Source organism: Camelus ferus, chromosome 12 (assembly GCF_009834535.1).
Source record: "Camelus ferus isolate YT-003-E chromosome 12, BCGSAC_Cfer_1.0, whole genome shotgun sequence".
NCBI classification, from domain to species: Eukaryota; Metazoa; Chordata; class Mammalia; order Artiodactyla; family Camelidae; genus Camelus; species Camelus ferus.
The window spans coordinates 18,225,096-18,251,951 of record NC_045707.1 but is presented as its reverse complement, the minus strand read 5'-3'; the positions used below and the strand labels follow the sequence as shown (position 1 = coordinate 18,251,951).

The 26,856-nt window shown below is 51.3% G+C and overlaps 1 long non-coding RNA gene across 3 annotated transcripts in view; it reads right to left on the bottom strand.

Annotated features, from left to right (window-relative positions):
* Positions 1-26,856, bottom strand: part of LOC106729317 — a 153,311-nt gene that overhangs the window by 125,923 nt on the left and 532 nt on the right. For all 3 annotated transcript variants that reach the window (XR_004324500.1, XR_004324498.1, XR_004324499.1), the window contains exon 2: positions 25,212-25,290. This is a non-coding gene — a long non-coding RNA (uncharacterized LOC106729317). The remainder of the gene's footprint in view (positions 1-25,211; positions 25,291-26,856) is intronic.

Here is a 26,856-nt window from a genome sequence, read left to right as displayed (position 1 = left end):
TTTGGTTAGGGAGCACTTGGAGAAGAGTGAGGAGAGGTAAGGCCGGGGAAGATGTCTGCCTTCGAGAGCTAAGTAAGCAGCACGCAAAGAATGAGCAAAATAAGATACTAGTGACTGTCCCTTAATTTGAGGTCAACCATTTAGGCACCTTCTGAGCAATCTTGATCAATGCTTTCAGGCAACCTCCCCTAAAAGGTCCCTACAGGTAGACACATGAAACCCACAAACGGAGAAACTGAGGCATAGAATAGAGATTCTGAGGCCAGCGTACATGTGTGAATCTAGGTTTTAGGGGAGCAGTAATGGAGCAACCAGCCAAGTTTCTGAAGATCTAAGACTTAGCAGGGCAAGCTGGACCCAGGCTTTCTTGAGCTGAGGAGGTAGCTGACCTCTGCAAAGACTAGCTCCCCCAGCTCCTCTCAGGGCGAGGGGAGACCCTGAGAACATCAACTCAAACAACAGAAAGGGGAATGGGTCTCTCCATCACCTTCTCTGCCAGTCACATTTTAAGGTCCCAGAGGCCAGGTGTCTGGTTATAGCTACAGCCCAAAGACTCTCTTTAGCAGCAGGAAGAATCTTATTACAGCTGGCTTGGGCCTCCCAGAGGTAAATTCACAGGCTGCGGGACAACCACCTACCTCTTCCTACAACCATCCCAAAGGGGTATGGGTAGATGGCCACTAGGGGACAGGAAAGGAGGGACTTCACAAGCCAGGGAAAAGGAAGGCCTAATCCCCAGGGTCCCTGTTAACAGCTACATAGGTCAGTACTTCTGGAAAAGGGACCAAGGTTGGGCAGCCCAGGCTCCAGGCCAGCTGATGGACTCCGGAAGGAGCTCTAGATTTGTTTTTTGGCTGAGTCACTCAAAGCTGGCAACTGGGAAGCTCTGCAATACTAGAGGGGACCGCTAGGGAGTGCTCGCCAACACCCAGGCTCAGGAGACGCAGGAGCTGGCTGACGTAGGGGAGACCAGAAGGCAATCGATCAGAGTCGCCCTGGCAACAGGGCTGAGCCTGAGACAGACAGCACGTCGATAATGAAATCATCGTTAAATGACTTCAAGCCCTAATTAATAATCCAGGCCAACCGAGGCCATGCCTGACTGGGGCCGGGGGGAGGGGATGTCATTGTTGGGGGAGCATTGGAAGCTTCTGGACAATTAATCAATTAATCCACTCACTCAATAATTGGCTCCTTTGTCCTCTGCCGTGCCCCCTCCCCCACCCCATCCACTTCTGACTGTGGAAAGGGTAAGAAGAGATGTGGGGCTAATCGTTTCCAAGGGTCACAGTGCCTCCTCCTCTCCTTTTTATCCACCCGTCTGTTTCCTAAACCAACTCACAAAAACCTTCCCCAAGGCTGGACTTTCCTATGCTCATCTACAAGACCCACCAAAGGAGGAATATTTCAGGACCTGGAGCCCTACCTATCAGATAGCTCCCCACACCCCACTACTCCTTATCCCATCTCATCCCCACCCCCCACACACACATGCACACACAGGCATGCACACCCTGATTGAAGAAAGAGCGCTGAACTCCAAGTCAAGAGAGAAAGGTAAATCCCAGCCACCCCCGCCCACCACTAAATATATGACCTTGGGCAGATTACCTGCCCTCTCCAAGAGCCTCAGTTTCCCCATCTGTTACCTGACAGGATCCAAGTGATTTAAGATTTTCTGAGATTCCTCCCTGTCCCATACATAGTGTCCTATAATGCTAATAATTGGACCTGGATCCTCTCCCATTCCTCTTTCCTCAGTTTCCTTACCTTGGTGAGGTTAGAGGGGGATTGGAAGGACTGCCAGGCACTGATTTTATCAAGTGCCCCAACCCCAAAGAATTCACCTTGAGACCTGGAAAAGGGGAGATGGCAGAAGAGTGTATGGAAGGACCTTCCCCCAGCCCATCCCCCACCATCGTTCTGGTCCTTACCACCCACCTTGCTTATTGCTCTCCACAACCCCCAGCAGGAAATGAAAAAGGTACAGGAAATTGCACTTTAAATCCCCTAGCTCCTGGCTCCCTCCACCAAGCCAGGGAGCTGGGGACAGACTAACCTCACAGACCAGGCTTTCTCTGTTTGTAATTAGTAAGCCACTTAGGAAGGGAGGGAGCTCCCTGCACAAAGAGCCCCTCCCACCAAAACAGCCAAGTGGGCTTAACCAAAAAAGTGGTGTTGGTGGAGAACATGTGGGTTTGGAGAGAAGGAACCAGAGGATCCTGGGAGAGATAAAGAGAGTCAGTGATACACCTGGCCAGTGATACACCTATCCTTCTGAGAGAGCTGATTTATAGCGCCCCCTGTAGCTAGATGAAATGATGTGTAGCCAAAGGCTGGGATGGGGAGGGAGGGTGGAGAAGGGAACCCTCCAGAGAACCCTGCAGAGGAGACCAGGGAGAAAAACCCACCAGGTCCATCCCACCCCCATGGACACTTAGTACTTTAATAAAGTTCAGAATGTCCAGGGCTTATGTGTAATTAAAGCCAGGAGCTGGGTAATTACATTTTTCCTCCAAATTCTACCCTTTACCCTCTTCCTCCCCCACATACACACATCTTTTATGAAAGATACTGAACCAGATCCTGGACTTTAGAAAATGCCTCCACTAAAGAGATGGGCTTCATTTTAGCAAGACATTTGGAATACACTTTGAAAAGAATTTCTTTAGAGTTAGGGTTGGCAAATCCTAGAGCAAATGAGAAGAGAAGCACACGCACACAGGGAAACACACACACACACACACACACCCCAAACAGGAAAAGGAAAGCCCTCTCTTGGTTTTTCTTATTTTTTATTGAAATGTCACCGACTTACAATGTCAGTTTCAGGTGTACAGCAAAGTGGTTGGAAAGCCCTCTCTTGACTGCTATTTCTTTTCATGTGGGATTGACCTCCAGATGATGTGTCCCACATTATGGGGCAAAGTGCAGTCTCTCTAAACATTAGAAAAATAATTTCCCTCTAACCCTTAGCCCCAGGAGAGAGATGATCGTTTCCCTGCAGGGTCACAGTAAACACACTGCAGAAGGATCACACAGCCTGTAGGTAAGAGGGCCACATGCAGAGGCCTAGCCTGGTGTCCTGTCCCCTAAGCTCTCCTTCTGTTTTATCTCACCTCTCTGCACCTCTCAGTGTCCATTCTTTGAACTCACCCTGTGAACACAGTCCTAGGGAAGGGAAAGGGTCCAAAGAGAGAAGAAGACAGAGCCCTGATCTCTGGAATGTAAGAAGAGAGACAGGAGACCCAGACAGAGAGGGGAAAAAAATGCACGTAAGTTAACAGAGTGTAGCTAGGTCCTTCAAGTGCTGGGGCCCCTGTGGAAAGGAGAGCAGAAATAAAGATCAAGAATATAAAGCAAGATCAGAGAAGAGCAAATGTCGAGTTTAGAGGCTAGAAAGTGCAAAGGAATTGGGAGGCAAAAGGCTGATGTGCCCAGCAGGTGTGGAGAGTAAAAGCTGGAAAGACATCAAAGATGAGGATGAGCATGATTTAAAATGTCTTATACCTGTAGATTTATAAGCCTTTACAACTCTACACAGTTCTTTTGCCATCAGTCTCATTTCATCCCCGATAACACGCCACAGAAGCAGGTACCAGTATCACAATTTTATAGATAACGAAATGAAGGCACAGAGAGGTTAAGTAGCCTGCCTCAGCTCACAGAGCTGGTAAGTGGCAGAGCAAGGAATCAAACTGTATTCTAGTGCCAACTCATGCAGGTTCTGCTTTGGGAAGCAGCGAAGCTTGGGGCCTAGCTGTGTAAAGGAGAGATGACTCCCCAGAGGGTAGAAGACCTGACTCCTGGTGTCCTTTTCAGCATGTTCTGCTCAAGACACCCCTGATAAGTTAGTTATCTTGTCTAGGCCTCATCTGTGAAATGGTGAAGTAATATTTTAACCTCTGAAGATGGAAGGCTAAACCAGGTAATTCACTGAAGATTTTTTAGCTTTGAAATGCATTATTCAGTTCATGAAAGGGCTGAATAGAAGGCCCAGCCAGGATAAAGGCCTCAAAGCCTTGGGTCTCCCCATTACTCCTCCCCATCCCCATCTCCCTTCTCCCTCTTTCTATCTCCTGACCCCTAGAGGCCTCTTCTCCACATTTCACAGCCTGAGCAGCTGTCTCCAACCAGCCATGGCTCACCAGCCCATGAAATCCAGGCTCATTCATCCTTATACCAGAAGAGGACACATCAAAGCCAGGGAAGCCAGACTGATTTCCCAGCATCTTGCCCACCCAACCCCGGACAGGGTCACTGTGGAGCTACAATGTAGGACATTTTGCACTGCTGCTCCACAGCCCCACCACCACTGCCACTCATCACACCCCACCCCTGGAGGGATGGTCCACTTAGACATCTCAGCCCAAGCCCCTCTGTCCAGAAATCCTGCCCTCCCAAACCCTGCCTCCTCCATCCCTCTGCCTCTCCAAAACACAGTCCCCAGCAAACACACATGCACACCTACACATTTCTTCCTCATCTGCCTCCAATGGACTTACTGAGAGGTCTAGCTCTGTTTTTCTCCTCTCGATTTTACAGCTCTCTGCTAACTGCTTGAGTACCATTTCCCTTGTCTTCCAGGAAGTCTTCTGGACTTCCTCTTTGTCCTCCTCCATCTTCCCTTCTTTGGTCATTCCCAGCCTCCTGTCACCAGAATCATGGGGTTTGGCCCAGTTGCTTTTGACCCCCTCAACTCCCAACTCAGCATTTGCTGAGGGAGTCCCAGAGCACGGTGTCTCTAGGTCTTGGCTGTCAGCCTCCTCTTACCATCTGCCTAGGAGCTCCCCTCAAGGCAGGGCCCGTGTTCCTCCCTCTGGATCTCCCCTCATGCAATCAGTGTGACTCACTGATTCTGCTCCCTAGGAGAGAGAAGGAAAGTGAGAAAGAAACCCAAGCACGGATAGAATTCTGAGCCCACACTTTGCCCTGTAAGGTTTAGTGTCAGAGAGACAGGCAGCTGGAGGGAATTAATCTCCTGTGCCGTATTGCTTTCCTTTAGAAATCCAGGGCACCTCTGGAGGTGTGTGTGTGTGCGCATGCGCATGTGTGTCCTGCATGGAGGGGAGAGGAGGACGTGGATCTCAAGCTCTAGGAGCCTAATTCCTGCTGGGGTGGGAGTATCGGGGAAGCTGGACTCCTAGACCCACTGCAGCCTCCCCGCGGAGACAGTCCTCTGCAGATGCAGAGGGCAGCCGCTGCAGGACTGACACAGCCTGGACCTTGGGCATGCCTCCATACTCCCTGGGTTTGAATCTGCTCAGTCCAGGGCACCAATCCACATGGTTCCCTATGCTCTGCGGTTAGTTGCAATCCCCATCCTCCCTTCTTGTCCACACTCGGTGCTCAGAGCTCAGAGCATTTGTTAGGATGCACCACATTAAATTCCTTATAATTCAATTGGTTTGGGGCCTATAAAGTCTATTATTTTGGTTCTTCTCTCCTTGAACCACTTTTTTAAACTCCAGGCTAAGGAGATGGAGGAGCAGATTGAGGAAGGAGGAACGATACTCATGATCTAATATGTACTGAGTACATGTGCCAAATGTGTTACATTCATAATCGCAGCTCTAATTCTCACAACAGTCCCATGAAGCACCTAAAATTATTTCCCACGTTTACAGATGAGCAAGGCCAGCTTAAGAGGCTACAAAGTGAGCAACTAGGGCTGGGATTCAAACTCTGTCCAAGGCCCACTGCTTACCCATTGTCACCCACAGCCAGGGACGTCCTGGCAGGGACTTGGGAGCCAGCAATCAATGCCTGTAGCTTCACAAAAGGAAGGCAGAGAAAACAAGCTGGACTCAAACTCTGCGTGGCTCAGGCCAAAAGAGCCCCAGTCAGGACGGGGCAGAGGCAAAGCCCAGGAACCACACCTGAAACCTAGGGGTAGTCACAGAAAGAACCCCGATGGAAACCGACAGGGGGTCCGGCAGAGGCTGCGGCCGCCGCAGTCAGAGAGCGGGCGGAAGGAAAGAGAACGTGGACGGGAGGCCAAGGCGGGTGTAGACAGAGCTGAAGGACAATGACACGGAGAAACGGGCTACAGAGTCCACGACGCGAAGGAGAGAGCGATGGCGGCGGCAGGGGGAGGGAAGATAAAGTTCGGGCGAAAGTCTAAATCGCGGGAGGGAGGGAGAGACCCTGAGGAAGAGACACGGAGACTGCGGCAAAAAGAGGCCCCGAGGGTTAGAGGCAGAGCGTGGAGAGGGGGAGCTGGAGTCGGCCGCAGCAAGGGAGAGAGGGAGGGAGGGAGAGAGAGACGGGGGAGGAAGGGACAGACCCGAGTAAACAAGCCAGAAGCTCACTCTGGCCGGCTGGTGTGGGAAGGGACCTTCATCTCAAGGACACTGGGATAGTCAGATGGATAGTGGAGAAATGGGAAGCGGTGACCCCGCCGGGGCGGGCACCCGCCCAGCCGGCCGCCCCCGGGCAGCGCTGTCCTCGCCCCCGACGCCCCCGCTCCGCGCCCCGTGGACCCCGAGCGCCCCCACCCTCACCCTGGCCACCCCCGCCCCGGCTCAGTCCGTGCTCGGCGTTGGCATGAAATTGGCTGCAGCGGTAATGAGTCCGCGCAGCGCGGAGGAGGCTGAGGGCCCGCCAGGGAGCCTTGCGCGCCTCGTTTAGCTTGTTTATTGTTCAGGCCTAATTAAAACGTTCCACCGCGCTGCGTTTACATCCGCCCCCCGCTAATGAATTCTCGGCCGCCGGGCGATTTCGGAAACTGCCGCGGGCCGGAAGAGGGGTAGGAGATGGCGGGAGTGAGGAAGGAGTGAAGAAGGGGACGTGCGCGCGCGCGCGCGCACACACACACACACACACACACCCTTCCACGACCAAAGGAGCAATTAGACATCCGATAATTGGCTCCGAGGTCCAAGCGAGCGCCCCCAGCCCCGTCGCCCCAAACCCCGGCAGGCAGGCGTTTGGAGGTGTTGGAAGGCAGGGCTCAGAGGAGGGGTGGGGAGGAGGAGTCATGAGTGAGTGTGTGTGTCCTGTGCGTGACAGGCCTGTGTGTGCCTGAGTGTGTGTGCGTGTGAGTGCACCTGCTCTGAGGAGAGCATCCGCTGAGCGGCCTGTGTGCACAGGTCCCTCTGGCTCTTCACGCGGGTTTCTTCCCCGCAGCGGGAGTCTGCGCTTGGCTTACAATGTTTCTGGTCTTTCTGGGCGTAGCATTTTGCCGTTTTGCTGTTTGCCTCCTTGTCACGACCTCAGAGAGGGCAGATGGAGCCAGTGGAGGGAGAGAGACAGACGGTGATGCTTGGGCAGCCAGGGCTCCCTGCCGGCCCCACTCCTACAGACACGAGCACTGGGACGCGCGCGCGCGCGCGCGCACACACACACACACACACACACACACACGCTCGCACACACACGCTGCCCTCCACCACATGCAGCCAAATAAAATACACAGAAAAGCAACTGAGATACCATTCACACGTGACCACCTGGAACACACAAATGAACAAACGCTCTCAGACACAGCGACTTGCCAATCACACAAGCAGATGGAAAGACAAGAGCCTGGAGCACAAAGCCACTTGGCAAAAAGCCACCTGGATGTACATCCTCCAACCCCCACCCCTCGCGCATACACACATACACACACACAGATGGGGGGGGACATGCAAATTTGCATACACAGTTCTCCAGACAGTTGTGTGTGAACATACTAGAGCTTGACACATGTCAGTGTACCATCCAGCGGGCCCCAATTCCCCTCACAGCAAATTCTGATCACCCAGCCCTGCCTTCAAAATCTGCCCCTCTCTATTCCCCTTCATGCTGGTTCTGCACTCCAACTCTTTATTCCAGGACAGCAAAGCTATCCCCTACCTGGCTTAGGGTTTGCTCCTCCTGCTCCATAAGGGAGAGGTGCTCTTTCTCTTTTCCTATTCCATGTGTTGGGTTTCTCCTCCACAGCCCACATATAACCCTCCTCCTCCAGGCAGCCTTCCCTGATGAACTAACTGGCTCTGATTCTGAATTTGCTCTAGTAATTTGCACTTGCTGATCTGTGCAGTGGTGAGTGTCACCAGGTTACTTTGAATATTACATTGGCAGGAAAGGGGACTGTAAGCTCCCCAAGGGCAGAACCACTTAACCAAATATTTCAGGCGAATGCCAGGTCTCATCCCTCCAGTGTCAGGCTGCGAGTGTTCCTGGGAGTACTATTACCTGGTTTTAACAGACAGATGGAAAAATGAAACTGGTCCTCGAGCAGCCACCAGGAAGATGTCCTTCTGTCGCATCCTGCAAGTATCTCCTTCAGAATGACTTTTCAGAGGCCCTTTGGAGGAGGACATACCCTCCGCTGTGTCTGTCCACATTCACCTTGTTCTTAACTGGAAATACTGCTTCCTAACTGGGCGCTCACCTTACTCTCCAGCCTTGGAGAAAACTTGGCTATTTTCAAAAATTAGATCCACTCTACAGAATAAAAATTTGCCTCTGGTGAGGATGCTCAGAGCTGCACTGCAGGCTCTAAAGGGGATCCCCAAAGGGGAAGGCCAGGAATGACCAGGCAACTGCAGCAGCAGCAGCTGAAAGTGCTACTTTGAAGAAGATGGCATCCATTGGAATAGGTTCTTTGTACTAAAAAAAAAAAGTCACCCTAAAAACCCTCCGGTTGACTGCCTCCCCAAATCACCGCAGGGTTGTTTCATCCCGGCCCAACCTCCCTGGGGAGACAGGTGCCCTGCCTGCTATCCCTTTTTCCCCTTAGTCTGCCTTCTTCTCAACAGCCTAGTCTCTCTCCATGCCCCTTTGCCTCCTGCAGTTAGAGACTGCCTCCCTCTCTGTGTCTTTCATCCACACACGCCTTTGTCATATTTCTTTCTCCACCTAGGTCTTTCTCTGTCTTCTGTCAATTTCTCCACTCCCTTTCTCAATGTCAGTTTCTCTCCCCCTGGTCTCTCTTAAGGCTCTGCCATTTCTTTTCCTATCTCAGTCTTTCTCTAGCTGCCATCTTTTTTCTGTTCTCTCCCCCATGCTGCACCTCCATTGCTCAGAGCAGTCACTGCAGAGGGAGGGTGTATGGAAGTCTAGTTCAGCACCAGATGATTCTGGCATTTTGAATAGAGCCCTGAATTGCTGTGTTACTGCTCACACGCACACACACAGAGAAAGAGCCTCTCTTCCCACTGGAGCCCTAGGTCCTGAGAAGCCAGCAGAGTCCTAGACTCAGGGTCTCCATTCCATCCTCTGCTGCCTCTACTTGCCCCTTCTCACTGCCTTCCCACCCCTCCTCTGGCTCCCATATCCTCCCTTCCCTTCTCTATCTCCCTCTCTGGGTGATCTTCTTAGCCCTGGCCCCAGCTGGATCTGAATGTGGCTCTGAGTCCTTGGCTTTTGGATTCCTCTGAGCCCTGGTCCAACCCCTGTCTCTGAGTCCCTGTCTGTCTCTGCTATCTCTGGCCTCTGGGTGTCTCTGTCTTTGCGTCTGTCTTCCATCTTTCTCTCTGCTCTCTGGATGCTCCTCTCTTTGCTCTATCCTGTCTCTGGGTCTGTCTGCCCGTTTCCACTCTGCCAGTGTCTGTCTCTGTTCCCTCTGAGTCTCGATCTCTTAATCGCCGGGGTGCTGTGACCGACTCTGCCGTATTGGTCCCACAGTGTCAGTCTTGGCTTGAACTTACTGGGTCTTTCTGTGCCTGTCTGTATGTCCACCTCCCTCTCCTCTACCTCCCTGCACTGCCCCGCGGTTACGGGTGGGCTGGTGCGGAGGACTTCGAAGGGGCCGCGGCGGGCGGCCCTTTGTGTGAAAGATTGACGGCAGCGCGGCGCAGCCTCGGCAGCGCGGCGCAGCCTCCGCAGCGCTGATTAGGATGCAGCGCGGGCTCCGACTGCAGCATTCTCCTCCTCGCCGAACGTTCTCCACGACTCCTAATGCGAGCCCCTCCCTGCCCGCTACCCCAGCCTCTCTGGGTCGTGCAGCTTACCCCTCCTCCACACCAGTTCGCCTACTGGGAGCCACTGGAAATTCTGGGAGGGCACCCGAGTGTCCCATTCCTCACTCAGATATCCACACGTCTTGCGCATTTTAGGAGCAAAGGAACGAGGAGAGGTGGGAGGTCGCCCGGAGGTGCTTTGCCGGAGGGGGGCGGGGTGGGGTGTGAAGAACAGAAATGTGCCCGGGAGCTTTGTCTTAGCATCATCCCGGGTCGAGAATAGCCTAGCAGCTCCTTGCACCCTCAGACAGGCACATGTGAAGCAACAAGTCCACGGAAGAGATGGCGGTGGGAAAAGGAGCAGGAGATATGCGTGCCCCTCGCTTCTCCCCCCAGCATCTATAATCCTTCCTTGTACATAGGAAATTCGCAATAAAATTATTGACTCACATTTCACCAGTTCTCCCCAAATTTGCACCTAACTCCGTGGAGCTCAGTTCCCTTAAATATGCTTCCCCATTCCCTCTCCTCACTCACCCCCAGCAACTGAGTGTCTGCCACCTGGACAATTTCCCCTACGAAGCCTTCCAAGCACCCCAGTGATCATCTGACCCAGCTCCAAATCCCAGTCATTCCAACCACTCCACCCCATCATCTACCTGATGTTTCTCCAACCCACTCTCCCTCCCTTGCCCACCCAACTGCAGCTTGGCCCACTGAGTTTTCCCCCAAAGACAGTCACTAACAAGCACTCAGTCTAGAAGGGGAGGGCCAAGGGCAGCCTGGTGGGTGGGAGGGGATTCCAGAGCTAGCAAATAACGAGCCCTGTCAGCATCTGTCAAATATGCCATCTCCCTCCATCATCCCTGTCTCCTGCCTCCTGGCTCCTGCCAATCCATCTCCCTGCTGACGCTGATGACTGAGCTCAGGTGCAAATTCACGGAAGTCTAGATGCATAATGCCTGGTTCTCTCCAGACCCATTTTCTCCAAGAATGTCACTAGACCCTGACGTCTTTCTTTGAAAACTCCCGAGGATCCTAGGAAGCTGGGGTAGTAGATGGAACCCAAGAGGAAGAAGAGAAATTGCCCTCTTCGCTCAATATCTTGATCTCAGCCCCTTTTATCCCCCACACATCCCCAAAAGCAGAACTTAAAACGTCAGGCAATGGTATAGTGGGTTCAACCTCAGGAAGACCTTCCCAGTCTTAAGGAGGTCGTGAGTGCCTCCAGAAGCTAGGGAGATTGTTGGGGGACGGGGGAATACTGTTGGACAACCAAATCAAAATCGCTTCTTGTAATATACGCAATTGCCACCAGGGGGCGAGGGACGCAACTCTGCGGACTTAAGCAGGACCTTCTCAGCGGCGACCTGCGAAGGGCTCAGCAGCCACAGGAGGGCGGCAGAGAACGGCGCTCCCTGCAGAGACAGACCTCGGCCCTGGGTGCTGAGATGGGGCTGGACAGCCTAGGCTAGGGGAGTCTTGCTCCAGCAAGAACCCATGGTTTCTGAACTCAGGAGATTCCTCCTCCAGCCCTTTCCACTGGCATCCCTTCTCTGGCTATCAGGCCCCGGCAAGACCATCACCCACCCCAGCTCCTTTCCTTTTTCTGGTCCTCCATCAATGGGGCTGCTGACACAGAAGGGCCCTGTGGCTCTTCCATCAAGGTTGTACAGCAAATGACACCCAAGCTCAAAGAGGTGACATTTCATAGGATCCCAGCGGAAGCCAGAACTAGAACCCAGCTTTTCTTGATTCTCAATACAAGGGTCTTCCCATTGTCCTGGTGGCTGCTCCTGAAAGAAAAGTATACATTACAGGCTCCAGGCGAGAGCCAGCTCACAATCCTTGGTTTAAAAACATCAATGTCAGGGAGGGTGGTATAGTTCAGTGGCAGAGTGCATGCCTAGCATGCACAAGGTCCTGTGCTCCATTCCTAGTACCTCCATTAAAGTAAATAAATAAAAGCCTAATTACCTCCCCCCCCAAAAAAAGAGTAAAAAATTTAAAAGTCAAAGCTAGACTCTTCCCCATGTTTCCATACACAACTGATGCACATGGGACTCTTAACCACAGAGCACAGAGATGCACCCCCTCATCCTTAGGCACGCACACCCCTCTGCCCCCTCTTCCCACTTCCTGAACTGCGTGAGAGGAACTTCTCTTCCTTTACAATTTGTGCTTTTCACTGTGTTTGCAGAGGCTTCTCCAGCTGCAGACAGATAAGCACTTTCCCAGTTCTAACCTTGGTCCCTCCTACCACAGCCCTGTTCGGATGGAGGAGAGGGGTCTCCCAGGGTCCCCCACTCTCTCTTCCCAGTGATCCTGTCTCCCAGGCCCTTCACTGCTCCTCGCCTCTCCTATTCCTCAGCTGCCTGCCTCCTCCTCCTCCTCCTCATCCTCATCCTCCTCCTCCTCCTCCTCCTCCAGATTCTTCTTGCTGCCGCTGGCCCTCCTTTAACCTCAAAAGCTGAGTAACCTGAAGAGGTGAGCACAGACTAGAGAGAGAAGGAAAGGTGGGAGGGACAGGGAGGAAAACCCAGCTACAAGTCAGGAGAGGGCTCTGTCCTGTTCCCTTTACACTTAGCTGGGAAGTTCTACTTAGAGTATGACCCTAGTCTTCTGTGTGGTCCTCACTCCTTCCACTCTCCTTGGGGGATGAGCAGAGGGGGAATGCATGCTAACTTCTGTGCTAAGTATATGTATACACGAGTGCCACACCCTACTCCTTCCAGATAGCCCCCCTGTACGTGTACCCCACACCATTCCCCCACCCAGGGCCCCTTCTTCATAAAACAGGAGGAGAAAAACATCCCAACCCCTCAAAGACCTTATTCCAACTTTCATTCTCCAAGGGAAATCTGAAAAGACCAAACCCTCCCTCGCGATCTTTCCCCCTCCCCGTGTGCTACCTTGTCCACTCTGGCTTTTGAGATGTCCCCCTCGACCCTCAGGTGCAGCCCCCTGTCCCAAACTTCCCCAGGATTGAGGAGGCACCAGACAGAGCCACCACCCTGCAAAGGACTGAGAAAAACGCCAATCATGTCGGGGCCTCTCCCGGTGCCCATTCTGCTTTGAATTCCCAAGGTCAAAACCATTCTGGTGTTATTAAAAACATAAATGTTGCATACCAGGCAGCGGGGGGAAAAATTATAAGGCAGCCAGACGAGAGGGAGATGGAGGGGCCGGTAATTGTCTTCGTCTTCCCAGAGTCAAGCTCCACGGGGCTGGAGCTGCACACAGAACATTGCTTTTTAATTTAACTCAGTAAGGTCAGCGGCAGCAAATGAGGCAGGGGAGGAATGGCACCTCAGAGGGAGGGCGCCGGGGCACAGCCCCCACCTGGAGCCTGCGGGGGCCGGGGCTCCTGGCCAAGATCTCCAAGCAGTGCCAGTGGGAGCAGAGGGAAAATGGTAGGGAGGATCCAGTGACTCTCAGCCCAACAAGGAAGGGGGCTGGACCAGGAGATGGAGGAGGAGGTACCACTGTGAGAGCTTCTGAGTAACTGGGATTTGGGTACAAGGAAAGAAAAGGGCCTTAGGTGAGACCAGAAAGACTCAGGCTGATGGAGACAAACACCATCCCCCATCTTCTGTCCTGCACATACCCACTCTACAGACAAGAATAACAAGGGTCATGGTTGGAACTCAGGGGTTCACCTTCCCCCAGCACCTGTGAATCCTTAAGTCTAAGCAGAGAGAGTTCTCCCATGAGGTGGACCGCTCTGTCCCATCCCCTTCATCCCCAAGTATCCAATGAGGCAGGGCAGCAGAGGATGAAGGAGAAACTGAGGCAGAACTACCCTTCCTCAGAACCTTCCTCACAGGTTTCTTTCTCTGGCTACCTTCCCCTCTGCAGTTCTGCCAACTGTATGGTGGTTCTCTCCATTTCCAGTGTGATAGGAAGGATTGGAGTTAGACCACAGAAGGGACTTTCCAGATTAGCATCTTAGTCATAGCCACAACGCAGGCTGGGATAGGGAAGGCTAAGGAACCTGAGCTTTTCTGAATAGTCCCAATGAGCTGAGCATGAGGAGATCAGAGAACCTGGAAAAGATGGGCAAATTACTGGGTGTGGGGGGAAGGGTGACTTTGAAAAAGTTGTGCACCTATCAGAAGCAGTGACATCGAAATACACTTTGGAATTTATTGGGAAGTTCTTCTGCAGATCAGACCTCAATGCCTCCTGCTTTCATTTCAGGCTATTTCCCTTTTAGGGCTCTTTGGGGAAGGGAGAATTTGAATAGTAGGTATGAGACTTGAGGACAGAGTTTCAATTATCTCTCTCCATCTAGAAGTGTCCTTGCCACTTGGCTTTCCTCCCAGGTTTCTAGTCCCCCGTCAATTAAGAATTCAAAGGCTCCCTAAGGAAACCTCCAGTGTCAATTAGGAATTCTGAGGCCTGCTACCCTCAAAATGCACATTCCTCCTGGACTTCCTGGCTCTCTCACCAGTAGGTCCTACTCTCAGCGGTAGGACCCCAACCCTGCAGTTCTCAGTGCCTGCCACAAGGTGGCGGCCAATGCACCGATTGGTCCAAAGCTAGAGCCGGTGTCTCACCAGAGCGAGGACCCTCTCCACCCAGATCTCCGCTCATCCCACCGCCTCCTCCCCAGGCAGGATGTCAATCCTGAGGCCCTCAGGAAAAGAAGAGCTTGCTGAAAGAATTCGGGTTTGGGAGTAAGCTGGATGAAGGAAAGGGAGAGTGGAAGAGAAGCCGGAGAGAGAAAATGAATCTGATGAGGCCCAAAGGAAGAACAGGTGGTCAGAGGCAGTGTGAAGTCCAAGTTGAGAAATCACAGTGGAGCTGCCTGCCACTTCCCACCCCAGGCCTAGCATCCCAGGGGCGCCAGGGCAGTAGTCTAGGGGGCCCTTTTAACTGGCCCAGAGGCCCCCAGGAACAGGAAGAGGACTGGGAGCTGGGGGTGAGGCCTAACCCAGAAAAAACACCAGGATAAAAACCGAAAAGGGTCTGCACTGCCACCTCCCCCCTCGGGATGAGACCTAGTTGGATGCCATTATCTCTGCCTTTCCCAGAACACAGAAAACAGGGGAGGGTTCAGTCAGTTCTACCCTGCAGACCTGACCCTCCTGGTGCATGAACAGGGATCCTGGGAGGGAGGAGAAAACACAGCCCTGCCCATGGAGACATCATTCCATCTGGGGGTGGGGGTGGGATCAGGGATGAAGCACACAGCCAGAAAGAGGAGAGAGAACACAGAGAGCCTTACAGCTACACTGTCAGTGATTTAGAACAGAATGTTTGGGATCCAGAAACAGGAGGATTAATCAAGGAAGACTTCCCAGAGGAGGAGAGTATGGGGTGATATGGCAAAGGGCCGAGAGGCTAGTCTGCTGGAAGAGGAGGAGAGGAAATGGCTCCTACTGGGGAGAGACAAAGAGGCTAGGAGAGGGGGAGGGAGGACTGAATGCTGGGACGGGTGCCCAGGTACATCTAAGAGACCAGATGGAGGTCCTGCAGAGGGAGCATGGAAGCTGAAGGAACAAGTGTCGGTGGGTGAGAGGTCTTGAAGCCCAGCTGGGAAGGCTGGAAAGGAGTCACTAGAGGCTTCAGCAAGAAGGGGGACAGCACCCCAGTTAGCTGAAGTATTCCTCCTTCTCTCCCAAACCCCATAAAACCAAGAGAACAGGAGCAGAGTCTGAGGTCCTCCAAATGGGACACAAGAAGGATTCCCAGACCAGGAGGCAGAGGCCTGTGTTTTCCAGAGGTTGCCATCATGTAGCAGGGGACACTGAGTGAGTCTTCCACCTCTGAGTCCTCTGGCTCCTGTCTGTAAAGTAATAGAGTTGGAGCCCATGGTCTCTGAACCCCCATCTTTGAAATTGTCCTGTTGATCACTGCCCTCCTCCCCACTAGGCTTCAGCTCCCCATTCTCCCAGTGTCCCTACACTCCAGACCCTATGTACGCAGAAGAAACTGCTTCCATGCCAGGGGGCCGGGTTGGGAGCAGGTCCCAATTTCACAAACTCACCTTGGGCTTAACTGGGTGCAACTGCAGCAAGAGGATTCGAGGTTAGACTTGGGAAGAACTTCCCAGCACAAGGGGTCTGAAAGCCTCAGCTTGCAGGTCTCTAAGAGACAAGGACACTTGTTTTGGATCTGTCTGGGCAGTGCTGACCAGAGAGAGAAGTTTTCACTGTGGTTATAGTCCCACCAGAATCAGAAGTTTGCACACAAAGACTTTCGGAAACTCCACCACCCTAAGGCAGAAGGAGTTGAGTCTAGAGCTAGGACTTGCAGCCTGATTAGAAGACATTCCTAAAACCTGGTGGCAGAAGAGGAGCAGAGACTATGCGACCCCTCCCTGTCTGGGCACCCTCTGGCCCCACCTCCTTATCACCCTCCCCTCATAGCGGGGCCTCTGAGCGCTTCCAGTTCAAGCCTAGAGTGAAGACCTCAGGGCCCAGTTCCACCCATTCTCAGAGCTGGGACCCTGACATCATCCCCCCTTCCCTGGTGGGGCAGAGGCACCCACCTGCTCAGGCTACCCAATCCCCCACACCCCAAGCAGAAACAGTCTTCCTCTTCTGGCCTCTCACCTCAGTCCCACCACATACCACATCCTGGAACCTGCTAGAGGTTGGGCAAATGAAAAACATCTTCAGCTGTGAGTCTTCAGGCTCCCCCAGGACATCACATGCACACATGCACCTCCACACACACCGATGCACACACTCATACAGACACATACCCTCAAAATACACACATATCCACACCCACACATCACAAACACGCTCACACATATGCAACACAGACACAGACTCATAAATTCCTACATTCACAGACAGGCATATACACACAAACTTACACATACTCTTACACTCATCAAACACATATGGACACATACATGGGTCTCCACTCCTTTCTCCTGATTAAGGATGAAGAGCCCAGACCTCTAGATTCCAAGGGTTTAGAATGCCCAGCGGGGAGGGTGGCAAGCAGGGAAACCCACCAGAAACCTACTTCCTGTTTTCTGACCTAACTGGAATTCCCTTGCTGTCCTCCTGTTACTGCCTCCAGAGTCTCTGGGACCCTCACCCACACCGTGGAAGTGGAACCTGCAAAGCTCTCATTCATTCATTCATTCATTCAACAAGCATTTTTGAGTACCTGTCTGCCACTTACATGACTGACGATGAGGCAGACACAGAAAAGAGTGAGACCTGCCTAGTGGCATGGTGGAAAGAGCAAGAGCTCAGGAGTCAAGGATCTGAGTTCAAATCCTGTCTTTGACTCTTAATAAGCTGTGTTACCTTGGACACCTTACATAACTTCTCTGAGCCTCAGTTTCATCACCTGTAAGGTGGGGTTAATAAGATTTACCCAATAATTCTATGAGGATTAAAAGGAAAAGCCTCTATCAGCAACGTGTCCACCTTGGAAAGGCATCTCCTTCCCTTCCCCAGTCCCTGTGATGAGCGCCTCCCCAAGTCCTGCAGCCCTTGAAACAGGAACCCCCGGGTCCCTCAGCCTCAGACCCCCAGGTGAGTGCACTCGGGAAACTTGATCCCCGACTTGGCCGGCTCCATCCGACTCCCCCGCCCCTCCTGGTCCATCATGCCTCTCGCCCGTTTGCAGGTCGCGTTTTCCGTAATAACCTTTAATGCGGCTGGCCACGGCCCAAATGTTCGCGATGGAGCGCTGGGCCCCGCGCATCAGATGGACGATGAAGTGTTAATCATCCCCCAGGGAGCAGTCCCGCGGAAAGTCGTCATTAATTTCTCTGAATTACACCAATTCCGAGACATTCTTTATGGACAGACAGTGCGGGAGACAGTTATATGACAGGACTTGCTGTGCTAAGCAGATGTGGGAGAGATTGTGTCGCCCCATGAATACTAAACAATAGCTCGGAAGAAACCCCACTAGCTTCTGCTCTCAGAGCTGGGAAGCGGCCCAGCCCACTCCCACCCTAATGGGCACACCCAGCAGGTGGCTGGGGCTGGGGCACGGGTCAGGGATTGCTCCCTCACCCCTGCTTCTTAAGTGGCCTCCTCAACTCCCCTCCAGAGTCAGGCCTCAGCCTCAGAGTGGGAAGAGACTCTGGGGGTCTTACCCTCACCCTTCTGGGACCATCCAAGGACCCACAAACACCCTTACTTTCTCTGCCACAGACTTTGCACTCCACGTTCCCCCCAGAGCCTGACCTGCTCTCTGAACTGCTGTCTGACATCCCCACTCTGATCGTTTCCCAGATGTCCTTTTTGACACCTCACCACCCCCACCAGCACCATCCCTGAGTTTCCATCTGACATTGCCCCATCCTGGTTCTTCCACCTCCCCACCCTGACCCATCTACCATCTCATCCTCCTCCACCTGCTCCATCACTCCCCTCCCCTCCCCCACCCCTCTGATCCCCCTTATCCTGCCCACCTCCCACCCTGTTCCCCTACCCTCCGGGCTCACCTCCCCAGCCTGACACTTGCTTCTCTTGCCCACCTCCCCAGACAACCCCAGCTCCTAGTGGGCTCCACTATCCCATTTCCTCCATCTCTCCAACCTGCTTCATCCTGCCAATTTGCCCCATTTCAAGTCATTTCCCCTATATCTGCTTTCACATCTCTTCTACTCTTCAGAATCTGGAAGGGAAGGGAGAGGTTCAGAGCAAAATGAAAGGAAGGCTTGCCCCCCCTTTCGTCTCTCCTCAAGTCCTCTGCCTGCCCTCCTCCCTCTCTTTCTTCTGACAAGTGTAACCGAGAGCCGGAGAGACTTCTCCCTACAAGCAAAGTGGTGGGCGGGAGTCTGGGGAGGAAGAGGGTGACCAGGGAAAAACCTGCCGAGGCAATTCGGTCACACCTGAGGGAAGCCCCGCCCACTAGGGCACGCCCCGCCCCCTCCTGAGGGGCTTCGGGTGGCCGGGCCGCGCCAGCCCACAGCTCGCCCCGCCCCAAGTCCGAAAGGACTCTTGGCAGCGCGGGGACCTTGGTCACCCCAAAGCCACTCCCCCTCGAAAGAAGGCAGAGACCAAGGGGAACTAGTCCCCCATCAGGTGGTCCCACCCACCCCCGCCTCCACTCGGGCAGGAGGGAAGAGCCCCCACTCTGTTCCTAGCGCGGGTATGGAGGAGAGAAAGGAACGTGCGCAGCCTCTGCATCTTTTCTCCTCGCAGATAATTTATGTCTGAGAGCCGAGCAGATGGCGGGTAATTTAGCAATTACCGTGTGCAGGAACGGGACTCGAGCCTCCACACGGAAGCCAAAGATCCCCTGCCGCAGTCTCATCTTCTCTTCTGCCTGTTTTCTCTATTTTGTCTCCCATTCCTCACCCCCGCCACACCTTGCTGAATCCCAACGATCAAGGGGCGAGGATCTCCTTCTATGGGCCCCTTTTCCTCCCGATCCCTCCCTGTATCGGAAGGAGGATTTCTGCCTCAGAAAAAAAGTAGAGCTGTCTGCTCACTGGAAGTTCTTCCTCTCTTCTCACCTTAATCTTTCTTGCTGCTGTAAGTGATCACACTGGGAAATTATGAGGCTCTCTCCCAACCTTCTCTCCTCCCCTCATTTCTTCAGGTTTTCCATGATATTTCTCCCAAATATATAGATTCCAGATCCCAGGCTTCTAGGCTTTAAGATCAACCCAGGAGCTGAGGAGTCTGGGTATTTGCCTGGGCAGCAAGGGGGAAGGCAGTGGTTAAAGCTGAGAATGGTCAGAGAGCCCTTTGGCTCTCTGTGCACACAGTGAGTATGTAATAAGTGTGAAATGGCTGATTGAGAAGCTGAGCTTAATGAGATGAGGGAGGGTAGAGGGGACGGGAATGAGGCTGGAAGGTCTGAAATGCCTCCTCCCCATTCCACTCCCTTCTTCTCTGGGCCACTTGGATAAAGGATGCTCTAAGACAGGTCCTGAGCCTGGAGACCTCCCTAAGCTGAGCAAGCTGTCCTCCCCTCCAACCACCTTGACCCAGCCCCGCCCAGGGCACCAGGACACCCACCACCAAGAGCCCAGGCAACTATACCCCACACTCACCCTCTCTTCAGCCAGGGCTCCCAAATCTCTGAACCCTAACCCTACAAACCAGCCTGAATGCCCCCATTCTGGCAGAAGCTTAGGTGACCTCTGGACTCCGAAGAGCTGGGCTCTCGGGCTTTGAGATACCCCCACCACCACCTCCCCCAGATCCTCCTCATTCCTCGACACCAGAGGAGCACTAATTAATTAGCGTGTGCAACCAGCCATGGGCACGATCTCGTTACTCACCACAGGGACCCGCTGTTAACACACCAGACCCCCGGGAAGCGGGCACACACTAATTACACAGCCAGCAGCTCGGCTAATCACAGCTCCTGGTGACACTGTGGCTCACAGAGGAATCCCCAGCTTCCCTCTCCCCACCCCACCCCCCAACCCCCTAGAACAGGAGGCTGGAAAGGAGGCGGTAAAGACTGGTTAGGAAAAAGTTGAAACTTGCTGAGAAACAGGAGGCCAGCCATGGAGGAGCTGAGGGGAGAGTGGGGATGAAAAGTTAGAAAGAAAAAAGAATTTTCCTACCAATCACTTTGGGCTATAAACAGCCACTCTGTCATTAGTAGCTGCAGCAAGAGAGAGTGCTGGTTAGACTACAAGAAGGACTTCCTGAGGCACTGCTAGGGTAGGATTGGGTCTGGGAAAGAGCAGTTTTTCTCCCTATAAGCAGGAGGCAGGAGAAGATGGCCACTGAGGTGGAGGAGGAAGGGAGAGGAGAACCGTTCCAGGAACTCAGGTATCTGGTTGCATCCTGTCCCCAGCTGCAGTTCAAGGGTAGAGAGAGGAGGCAGCCTCGCTGCAGACACAGATAGACGGCTTCCCCCCACACACGTCCCATTGACTTTGCCATTCCGCTGTCACTCCACAGCTTCTCCAAGATTTAACATATTGACTCTTCGAGCTGCAGAAAATTGAATTTTCTTCATTACGACTGTCTCCCGACAAAAGCAGCTCATAAATTCTCCCATCTTTTTCAGGCTTCCCACCCCCTCCCCACCCAACGTCTCTCCAGAGGATTCACCTATGTGAACATACAATTCACATGAGTGTAAAGGCAAGGCATGAGCAGCACTCTCCAGGGGCACACCCACCAAGAGCATCCCTCCCTGCCCATGCACAGACACAGTCCACACCCGGACAGGCCACTGCTCTCAGGAACGAGTTGCCTTCCATAACCAGGGTCGGTGTATATGGTACTCATGTGCCCCAGAGAGCAGGTAGAGTTGGTCCATCCCAGAGGACTAAGACGCCCTGTGCCTCAGCCATGCTTGTACTTCTCCCGTATCCTAACAGCAGTCTCCACGGATGTCATTCCCACATGGGACAGATTCATATGTCCTGACACGCAATATTCACTCCAGGTTCATCTCTGTGCTACCTGGCCATAGCTAAAGCCCCTTTCCTGCAGTTTCAGAGCCCTGCGCACCATCCCACCAGGGGATGTGCCCACAGGCAGGAAACATGCACAAGTTCTCATGATGTGCACAGACACAGAGGGAGGAAGGGAAACATCTCCTAGGACCTAGCAGGGAGTCTTCCTTCACGCTGTAGCAACTGGTACTACCTCCCCCAACACTGCCCCAGACCCAGACACACACTAAGGTGGCCCTGCATGGACTACAGCCTAGCCCCTCGGCAGTCCTCCCCACGGTACAGATGCCCCCTTCCGCCTCCCCACCCCAGAGTGTGCTCTCTCCATCTGACTCTCCTCCACTTCGGTCCCAGGAACAGAACTGGGGGAGGGCAGGGCCGAGTCGAAGTTCTTTTGGATACCTGTGCCAGTCTGGCAGCTGAGGCTATAATGGATGGGCAAGAGGCCAGGCTGATGGCCTGCACCATGTGGGTCGTGCCCAGGGCCAGATTGGGGCGGGATGTAGTGGGCTGGGTGCCCAGGCACTCCACCCTCCAAAATGCCACACAATCTGTGAGTGAAAAGAATCAGAAAGAGGGACCCAGATAGATACAGACAAGGGCACCCCCTGAGACCAGACTGAGCCAATCTCTGCAGGGATCCTGGCGTCTCAACAGCTGCTCCGTCCCCCACAGCTCTGACCCAGGCACAAAGGGAAGTTCCCCCAGATGGCAGGAGGGAGGCCAACCACTTTCTTTTTGAGTATGACCAGCCCAACCTTACACCACAGGAACTAGGGGTTTTGGGGGTGCAACCAGAAAAGAGGAGAAGAAAGATTCCTCATTAGGAGAGGAACTGAGGCTTGGGGGGGGGTCTTTATGCATTTTTATGTGTACTAATTAATGTGCAAATGTTATGCACAGTGCAGATGAACATCTATTGTCTTTGTAATCCCAGCCTGCTCTTAATGGTATTTACACACACACACACACACACACACACACACATATTCTTTATTTTATCTATGATTGGCTCCTCTGTTTCTCCTAGCGCCTGAATTTCTGAACCACCCTCCATCTTCTTTAAGAGCAAGTCTGGAATTACAGAAAGGTGGCCAGGAAGGCCTAGCTCCACAGGAATAACATCCTCTTAAGGGGAAAAGGCCACTTCTATGATCAGTCAGCAGGTGGCCTAACGCCCTACCAACACCTAAAGTTCTTTTCAGAGGCACCTTTCCCCCAAGGACAATTCAATCAAATCTAGAATGTTGACTCAACCCCAGGTTAACAGAAAGAGAAATTGGCAGATGTCTAAATTCAATCTCTGGCACCCTTGCAGGGAGGTGAGGCCGTATAACTGGTTATCACCAACGGAATATAAGCTGAAGTGATGTGTTACTTCCAAGCTGAGGAAGTTGAGTGGTTGTGGCTTCTCCATGTGCTTAATTTTCCCCATCTGCTGGCAGGATGACACCTGGGCACCCCAAGGCCACATATTTAAGACGACAGACCCACAGCATGAACAGATCTGGATTCCTGAGTTACCTGACCACAAATACCCACACTGGACTATGTGATACATAAGTCTTTATCACGTTAAGACACTGAGATCTGGAGGTCATCTGCTGCAGCTGTTATAGCTACTCTAATAAACAAATCAAGGTAATGAGGCCAACAGGGCAAGAAACCAGGCATAAGGCACTATAGAATTTGGACTGCAATGGATGTAGAGGACAGAGGGAAGCATCTGGGAGTCAGAAATTCTTGAATATCATACTAGCTCTGTGACTTTCGTCAAGTTATCTAGTATTTCTGAGCCTTGGTTTCTTCATTGATAAAAATTGCACAGTAATAATACAAGCCATTTCAGAGTATCAGCTGTGAGGATCAAATCAGCCCAGGAACATAAAAAGCTTTTGAAACCAGAAAGCTACGCTGTCATTGGCTATTATTCCAGCAGTCGACACATAATGCTTATTTACAAATCTGTTGAATAAATAACTATAAATGAATGAGATTAAGTAGATGCATGAGTTCTCAGAGCCACATCTTCTCCCTACTAATAAAGGAAAGACTAAGGTGATTTGAACACTTTGAGATTAGAGTGGGTCTGTGAGTCCGTGGAGTGAAGGGGGAGCTGCAGGACCTGGGTATTAGTGAGAACCCTAAACCACCCTTCCACCTAGCCTGAAGAAATGGAGCCAAAGAACCAAAAGAAAAAAGAAAATGGGTCAGGGGTCCTAAAGAGAAGTCCAAAACAATCAAACCTTGCCCTAAAATAATGTTAATGTTTTTCCTACTGTTACAGACTGATTGTTCGTGTTCATTCAAAAGTCATACGTTGAAACCCTAAACAGCAATGTGATGGTGTTTGGGAGGTAATTAGGGTTAGATGAGGTCATGAGGGTGGGGCCCTCATGGTGGGATTAGTGGTCTTATAAGAAGAGATCAGCCAGCTTGCCGTTCCCCACTCTCTTCCACGTGAGGACATAGTGAGAACTTGGCTGTCTACAAGCTGGGAAGAGAGCCCTCGTCAGGAACCAAAGCAGTCAGCACCTTGACCTTGGACTTTCCAGCTTCCAGAAACATCAGAAATAAATTCTTGTCATTTGTGCCACCCATTTCTATGATATTCTATTATGGCAGCCGGAGCAGACTAAGATACCTACTTCCCACAGAGTCCACAGTTTGGAAACACTAGTAACAGGCTACAGTGTCTGATACACCAGCTGCTTCTGTATGTTTGTAAAGCACCCAGCAGAGCGCCTGGCACATGGCAGGCACTCAGTAAATATTAGCCATTATGATTTTCTCAGAAAGAATCTTGTCATATGGGAAAAGTATGGGTTTCAGAATAAGATTGTTCTGAGAGATCTTAGGCAAGTTCCTTTTAGAGTTGCAGTTTCTTCATCTGTAAAATTTGGTAGCATCTTGCAGGGTTATTGTGATGATTTGATGGGTGAAAGGGACCTCTCACATACTAGGCATTCAACTAGCAGTAGCTCCTCCAAGCACTCCAACAGCCCAGGACCCGCTTCCATTCCACATTTATTAAGTATCAGGCACTGGGCTAGATGACGCAATACCAGAGTTAGGACTTTTACAAAAGAGAAAAGAGACTCTAAACTTCAGGAAGATAGGATTCATTGAGTGGCAGCTCCTCCGCCCACCTCTAGAAAGCCTTCCAAAGATCACGTCAATTTTCCCCCAGCCCCATCAGGAGTTAGCTTGTATCCTGAAAACATCAAAAGTCCCAAGATCTCACCACCTCACTCAGAAGCATTCTTTAATCCCTACAACTGTCACTTCCACTCATCTTTATAGTACTAGTCCCCTCATTAAAAAATCCTCAGTGACTAACTTCCTACTCCTAATGGGAATCAAGTCCAAACCTTTTAACTTGACAGAAAACACCAGCTACTATAAAACAGAAAGCCCAAAATGTTAGTGGTTTAACAGAATAAAAATTGATTTTCTTTTTGGTCAAGTGAAGTCCAAAACACATGTTCCTAATTAGTAGGCAGTTCTCTGCCAAGTAGTGATTTAGGAAACTAGGTGAATTCCAACCTGTGGCCCACCATCTTTAATATTTAGCATTCAAAGTCACTGTGATTAAGGTCACATGCATTAAGCCAAAAAGGAAAGAATGCGAAGGATCTCCCTTGGGAGGTTTCCAGGGCCAGGCCTGGAAGTGCAACACATCACATGGAGGGAAACTGACAAGTGTGGTCCAGCTCTGTGTCCAAGAGAAAGAAGGAAAGAGATTCTGATAAATACATAGCAGACTCTGACTCATCTAGTATTCAAGATTCTCCATATCCTGGCTTAAACTCACCTTTAAAATTTGATGTTTCAAAATTGATAACTTTTACCTTTCAAACTTAATACCATTATCCGAGTATGGCTATTAGTCAGCTTTGCTGCTATAACAACCAATCCCAAAATCTCAGTGACTTAACAGCAACAACGATTTATTTCTGACTTACACATATGTAGGCCATGGGCAGGTCTTCTCACTCGGGGACCCAGGCAGAAGAAGCAGCCCTCGTGTGGAAAATGCCCATTCTAGTGGCAGAAAAGAACAGGAAAGGGTGAATTCACATGCTTAAACATGGCATGAGTCACATCTGTTCACATCCCTTTGGCCAAAACATGAAAAATGATGGTGTCCAAAGTCAATGAAATGAAACATACACTCCTTCCACAGGAGGTACTGCAAGTCACTTGGCCATGGGCAGGTAAGGTTAAATAAATTCAAACAAGTCAGTCTAATACAACAGCCATCTTCCATCCAGAGTACATGATACACATTACTAATTAATCCTAGCACTCTCCTCAGAATCCTTCTCAACACAACATTTCAGGCAGTCATTACTAATAATCTGAGTTTAAGAAAAAAAAATTGAAATTGATGTGCTGTTCTTATATGACCCTCTAGGATCCAGTAAACATTATACATTTCCATCACTGCATCTTTGCTTCAGCCTAACTTAAGCTTGTCTTTCCCAGATCCTGTCCTGCTAAGCTATCCAAAGCCATCCTTTAAATATCTCTATTTTATATTCATTCCTTCAACAAACTTTATTGGATACCTAGCATAGCACCTCACACACCTATTTGTTGAATTAATCTGTTTCACACCACCTTGTACCTTGTACATAAATGCTCAGTGAACATTTGTCCCCTGATCAACAGCACTTTTGTTCCTAAGGACAAAGGTAGTTAGAAGCCCACACCAGGAGTTTCTGGGGTGGTAGTATAGTGTACTGACTAGTTAAGCCTAAATCCTGGTTCCACAACTTACTAGTTGAATGATCCCAGGTAAGTGACATAATTGTCTGTGCCTCAATCTTCATCATATGTAAAATGGGGATAAGAATAGGGCATACTACATAAGACTGTTGTATTAAATGGAAAAATCCTTAGCATAGTTTAAACACATTGTAGACACTCAATAAATGGACGTTGTCATTTTTTTTAGCTCCAGTTGAGACTGACTTTTCTTTTAAGCTTTTATTCTGGGTAGAAGACAAAAACCATGAACAACTGAGACTTAAGGTCCTGAATAGGCCTCACTCTTGAAACACCCCAGGACCTTGAGCCGGCTCTGCAACAAACAGCTTGTTCCCTAACTCATAAATCCTGACTAATGACACAGACATGTCACCTTAATGTTTGTGAAGCCCAATGACTTATTGTTAAGTGCTTGGAGATCTTCAGATGAAAGGCACCCCAGGGCAGGCACCAGACACCCTATTCAGTCATAAAAGCAAGATAGTACCCCAAAATTTGGAAAAGGCAGAGGCTCCCTAACTTAATGCAGCAGAGAATGAAAACGCGCACCCAAGGAGTGCAAATCAATCCTTAGACTGTAACCCCTTAAGACAGAGACAGAGAGAGAGATCATTTTGAATGCCTCAGACTACTCCTAGGGTCTGGAGAGGGAGAGGGAGAAGGATGCCTAAGTCTTTACCAGCGACTTCCGGTGTAGGAGGAGTGTGAATCTTTAACCTCTCCTAAATAAAAACAGGAGCAACAACGTGTACTGTTATCCCAATGAATTTAAGCCAGTTAAAAGGTTTGGGCTAACTAGCCCCCTAAGTGTCTTCTTTCTGAATTGTGACCTGTCCT